A 6000-nucleotide genomic window follows, 5' to 3' on the forward strand; every position below is an offset into this window, starting at 1 on the left:
CACATCCCCCTCTCAGTCTGTGACCTGGGAGGAACTATAAAGCCCCTCCCTGCCCCCAAGTACAGAGACTGTTCAAAGCTTGAGTATTTGCAAAGGGACCGTAAAGTCTTCTTTATACAAGAGTTCTGCATACACTGGTAAGTACGCCGCTGGTAGATTATTAAGCAGTGAATCAAAAGGGAAAACTTGGATTCCTAATGCAAAGAGAAATCAGTAATTTTTCATAAGTGCTTCCATTAATATAATATCTTCTAACATGGTGTCAGACATGGTCTGGGGGTTTGTCTTTGGCCAAGTTGGGAGAGAGAGGTAACCCCCTCTAGAATCTAATTTATGCCGGTATGCTGTCCTTCTCCCTGTGGTTAAAAGTGCTCCCTTCTATGCGCTATGACAAAGTTTCTTGAGTTCCTATTATCAGATCTCTTTTGTTAACCCCACTCCCAGCTGAATTCACTATACGTTTCAAAGGTTTTGGAAATCTTTTGTGGATAACTAGTTTAATGCTGTCTGATTTACAGACAGAGAAACTAAGTCTCAGTCCTGTATTATTTCTTAGTTTCTCCTCCAGCTTAGGGAACATCTGTAGCCTTGTTACTGGCAAGATAAATGTAAATCGTAGCAGAATTTTTCTTATGTGGTTAGGAACGGGCTTGAGGAGGCAGGGAACTTTGGCTGCTGGGAGATAGGAATCACAGAGCATGGCGCTGCTCTGACCTGAGTTTCTTACCAGTTTGTGCTCATTTGTTCCCAGGGGCTAAGTAGGCACCCTCATGCACCTCCGATTGTCATCCATCCAGCTAAGTGTACTTATCTCTGATTACTCCTGAAATGCACAGCCCTTAAGGATAGTGCATCATTGTGCAGTCAGTGCCAGAACCCATGGGCCAAGATGGGGTGTGTGTGTGTGTGAGAGAGAGAGAGAGACAGAGACAGAGAGAAAAGGGAAGAAGGAGAGAGGGAATGGGAATGTATAAGTAAAGGTCTGGATGCAAGTCTGACAGCACTAGTAGAGATGGCATGCTAGGAAACATAAAGGTAAGTTATGGAGATAGTTAAAAAACACTACTTACTGGACACAGTGCTAGACTCAGATATGGGATCACCTGCATTTTCCTGATACCAATAGATAAGGTCCCCAGGTCAATAAAAAAAAAAAAAAAGAAAATCCAGCGTGTCTGGCTGGCTCAGTCGATAGGGCATCTTACTCTTGGTCCTAGGGTCATGATTTCGAGCCCCACAATGGGCATGGAGCCTACTTAAAAAATAAATACAATAAAATATAGCTGGAAGGTAAGACTCTAACCAGAGGTTCCCAAACTTTCTAGATCCAAGAGGCCCTATAGCGTGTCAGTAGTCAGGTCCAAACAAATTATTTCTGTTCTTATGTCTTTGTAGTTTTTGAAAAATAATACACGAATTGAAAGACAAATAATCATTTTATTTCCTTCTTGAATAACCACAATTACTTAATAATGCCGTGTATGTGCCTGCTAGACACAGTACAGTTTCTCAATCCTTAGAATCAGATGGGACATCGTCCCTTCGTTTCCCTTTCCACCTCAACCAATGTTCATGCGCTACTTGCTTTTTAACCTTGCAACTGCCAACAACCCAGCATTGCAAAGATATGCCGCCATCTGATGGAACACAGCCCTAACTGATACTCAAACTATCAACTATCTCTGCTTTTGCTCCTCACTCAATAAACATGTGCTTTCCTTGCTATTTTAAAATAACTCAGAGAGGGGCGCCTGGGTGGCTCAGTCGTTGGGCATCTGCCTTTGGCTCGGGTCATGATCCCAGGGTCCTGGGATCGAGCCCCACATCAGGCTCCCTGCTCAGCAGGAGGCCTGCTTCTCCCTCTCCCTCTCCCACTCCCCCTGCTATGTTCCCTCTCTCGTTTGTGCCTCTCTCTCTGCCAAATAAGTACATAAAAAATCTTTTAAAAAAAAATAATAAAATAACTCGGAGAGCCTCTGCATACCATTTTGGGACTGGCAGGCCTAGCCTCATCTGCTGACCCCCTACCTTATCCTAGGAAACCTAACTGAACACTCCATCTGACTTCGGCACATTACATATTTGCCTTTTCCTTCTTTGAAGTGGAGGAAGCAGTATAGAATGCCCAGGGGGACAAAAAACAACAGTTTCTAAGCCCCTGCTTAAAAATTGGGAACTTTGATGCAACTAACAGGGATTCCCAACTCACTTAGGAATTTCATGTTGCTTAGGTCATTTCACTTGTTATTTTTTATAAACCCACTTCATAAAAAATAAATTCAACTTTCCACCAGTGACTAGACCTACTTTGCCAAGTCAGTTATATTTTCTTAATTTTGATTGTTTATTTCTTTTGGATTTAGTCAGCTTTGAGGGGGCTTTCGTTATAAAAATAATAATAATGTTGCTTTAGAACCTGCCAACAAAAGAATGGCCCAGTTTTTACCGAATATTCACATAAGGAGCAACAACATTTTAAATGTCATTTTTTGCATTAGCATGTAAAATAGCTCCCCAATAATCAGTGGCTTCAGTGTCCTTTCCACCCTAGTGAAATTGCCTATCTGTCGTTGATCACTCTGTCTGAAATAAAAGAGGGCAAGTTTTTTTTATTTTTTTATTTCTTTTAAGATTTTATTTATTTATTTGACAGAGACAGACAGCAAGAGAAGGAACACAAGCAGGGGGAGTGGGAGAGGAGAAGCAGGCTTCCCGTGGAAGCCTGAGCCAAAGCTTAACTGACTGAGCCACCCAGGTGTCCCTACTTAAATTTTTTTGATCACGCTTTGGTTTCATGTATTCACCCATACTCGACCAAGAGGTGGGAAGCCCTCCTTGTTCCCAGCACTGGAAGGCAGCAACTACCTCGTGCACTGATGTGTTCATGTGGTCTTACAAGTTTGCCTTTGCAAACATGGGAACAACCCTCCTGACACCTTGGGGAGATAGCAAGCAGATGTGAATCAGACAAACACCACAGGAAAGGAGGTGACCTTGAAGCCTATTTTGTGCTCTTCTTTTTCTTTTTCTCTCCTTCTCTATTTCCCTACTCATTTCCTTCTCTTGCTGGGAGACAACCTTCAGATACACATTTCTAGTTTACTCTCACGGCTCTGATTCCAAATATGCTGTAACTTTGTCTCTGTAAATAAACCCCAAATTGCCAGGGTAGATATTTACAAAAATGTCAGATTAAGGAAAAATCTCCTGAAGCTGTAAAAATAACATAGTAACATCTATGTCCCACATGCTGGGCTAAATGCTGTTTATACATTAGTTGATTCATTTTAGAACAGGTTCTACTTCTAGCTTCACTTTAGAGAAAAGGAAACCGAGACACTGAAACAGATTAGTGGCCTAAACTCATATGCTGGTAATTGGCCAGCACTGAACTTCTCACCCAGGTCTGACTCCCAACTTCCCGACTGTCTGGTGAGGAGATACACCGCTCAGAGGAGGCTGGCTGGATCTGGTCCACACTGAGTTACCATGACGGCTAGGGAGAGGATTTCTGTTTATTGTGCATTTGATAGTCCTTTTGAAGAAGGGAACTCTGACCCAGGATATTAGCTCCCAGTAAATATCTGCTCAATTAGGTTTTTTTTCATTGCAGAGAGTATATGGTGATGAATTCATTCATTTACCCACCAGGAAATCAACGCATTGCCTAGTATTTATGCAACTATGAGCACAGTCCAAGGGTGCCACTCTAGAAAATAAGAAAAAGGGAAAATAAGAGATGAGTCAAAGAAAATGCCCTATTTTGGGGAAACGTATAGCCTTAAGCAGAGAGAAGATTAACAGACATGTTCCAGTGAATCAACACCGTGTTAGTCTCCTCTTGTGGGGAATATGCTACTTCCTGTAGGTATCAAGGGGATGACAAGCTCGTTACGGAGCTGAGCAGTGGTAGATGACGTTATGGACCATCTCTGGCCCCTACTCTTGCTGCTGTCTCTGGCGCTCATTTCTTCCCATCTTCTGCCCACTGGTGTTCTGTTCACTAGGGTTCTTTAAACCCTAAAGCAACTAGTATTCCTCAGTATTGCTTTCCCATCATCCCAAAGTCACAATACGAGCCTCTTCCTTCATGCTTTTATTACAATGTGTACAGAATACACATCTCTGTCTTAACACAAGACACAGAATGTTGTAATGGTTTATTTATCAGTCTGACTTCTCCACCAGAGTGATAGCGACTCTAAAGAAAGCATCGCACCTTATTCATCTTTTGCACCGCAAATACCTTGCCTAGGACTTAGGATCATAGAAGCCCCTCATTGAGTGTTTGATGGCTGAACTAATCTGAGAATGAATCACGGAATCTGAGTTGACAGAACCCTATAGGGCATTTGATTCCACCCTCTACCTAATCTCCTACTTACAATATTTCCCCCCCCCCAAAAAAATCATCATACGGACTCCATCTGAACAAGTATCAGAGCCTGAAATACTAGGAAGTGCTTATATTGAGCTAAAATTTACCTTCATCTAACGTCTTCAGTTCCCCCACTGGCCTTAAATCTAATCCTTCTGTTTGCAATGATCCCTCAAATGTTTATAGGCAAATGTTTACAGAACTGAGTCAGGCCCTTGGAGTAAGAGTTAACACTTTAGCTTCTTTTGCAAAGTGAGCCCAATACAGCTGATTTTCTTGCCCAAGGCCTCCACGGTTAGTTCACAGGGAGCCAGGTCTCTGGCTGGTCCTCCCTCTGACCAAGCTAAGTGTTGGAATGGATGCATTTCTCCTCCTCCTTCTTCTCCTTCTTTTTAAATTTATTACTGAAGCGTCATTGGCATACAATGTTATGGGTGCCTTTCTTCTTACAGAATCAGCATGGTACTTTCATTCAGCAGTATGTCCCTGAACTACAACATCCTAGTCAACAAAACATACACACTGGTTTTTGCTCTCCCAAGAGCCCATTCTTCCTGCCTGAGACCTGCCCTGGACACGTTATACAAGATAGACACCGACTAGCCTCTCTCCAGGGAAGTTAGATCTCCCCCTGCTGACCTCTAGTTTCGGTGGAGCCAAGCTCAGGAAATTACCCCAGGCTCTTTTTTAGTCCAGCTACTGCAAATGGCTGTACATACTCCCCTTACACGGAAGGAAACTGCTTTGTTTCCTGGTCTCCTGCTGAGGGCCCAGGCATCTTGCTATAATCAGACCCCCTGTCTCTATAGGGCCAGCATGCTTCTGCACACAGCTAAAAGTATCATAGTGCTCTGTGCAATTTCCCCCTTCGTTCCTAGAGTCATTTTTCCCATAAAAGTGGATATTCTTCATTGAATGCCTACTATGTCCCACAAAAAATGAACAGCATTATGTCCCATTTTACAAGTGAGGACAGTGAAACCCAAAGGGGCTATTTTCCTATGCACCAAACTGATAGAGCAGGGATTCGAAACAGATGTATCTGGTCCCAACACCCACATTTACTCCATTACATCAACTGCCTCTCTAAATGTGGGGTCACTTTACTTCTCTAGGACCCCGGAAGGGGAAAATTGTATAAAGTTGTGATTCTAGGGTGTCCATCAGGATCTAGAGCATGACTTCCCCTACAGGGAATCTACCAGCTCTTCCCCAGTCAGAGCCAGTTGCTACAGGGAAGCAACCAGCCCTGCAACACTTTTATATAACACCTGAAAAAAATGGGCCTTACCATTTCATTCAAGAGCTATTTATTGCTTAGCATAATACCCTCTAGTTCCATCCACATCGTTGCAAATGGCAAGATTTCAATTTTTTGATGGCTGCATAATATTCCATTGTATATATATTATGCTAAGTGAAATAAGTCAATCAGAGAAAGACAATTATCATGTGATCTCACTGATACGAGGCATTTGCGAAACAAGACAGAGGATCATAGGGGAAGGGAGGGAAAAATGAAACAAGATGAAACCAGAGAGGGAGACAAACCATAAGAGACTCTTAATCTCAGGAAAAAAACTGAGGATTGTAGGGTTGCTGGAGTGGAGGGGGGTGGGAGG

The sequence above is a fragment of the Leptonychotes weddellii genome, chromosome 6 (genome assembly GCF_054177405.1).
Source record: "Leptonychotes weddellii isolate Sample4059 chromosome 6, ASM5417740v2, whole genome shotgun sequence".
NCBI lineage: Eukaryota > Metazoa > Chordata > Mammalia > Carnivora > Phocidae > Leptonychotes > Leptonychotes weddellii.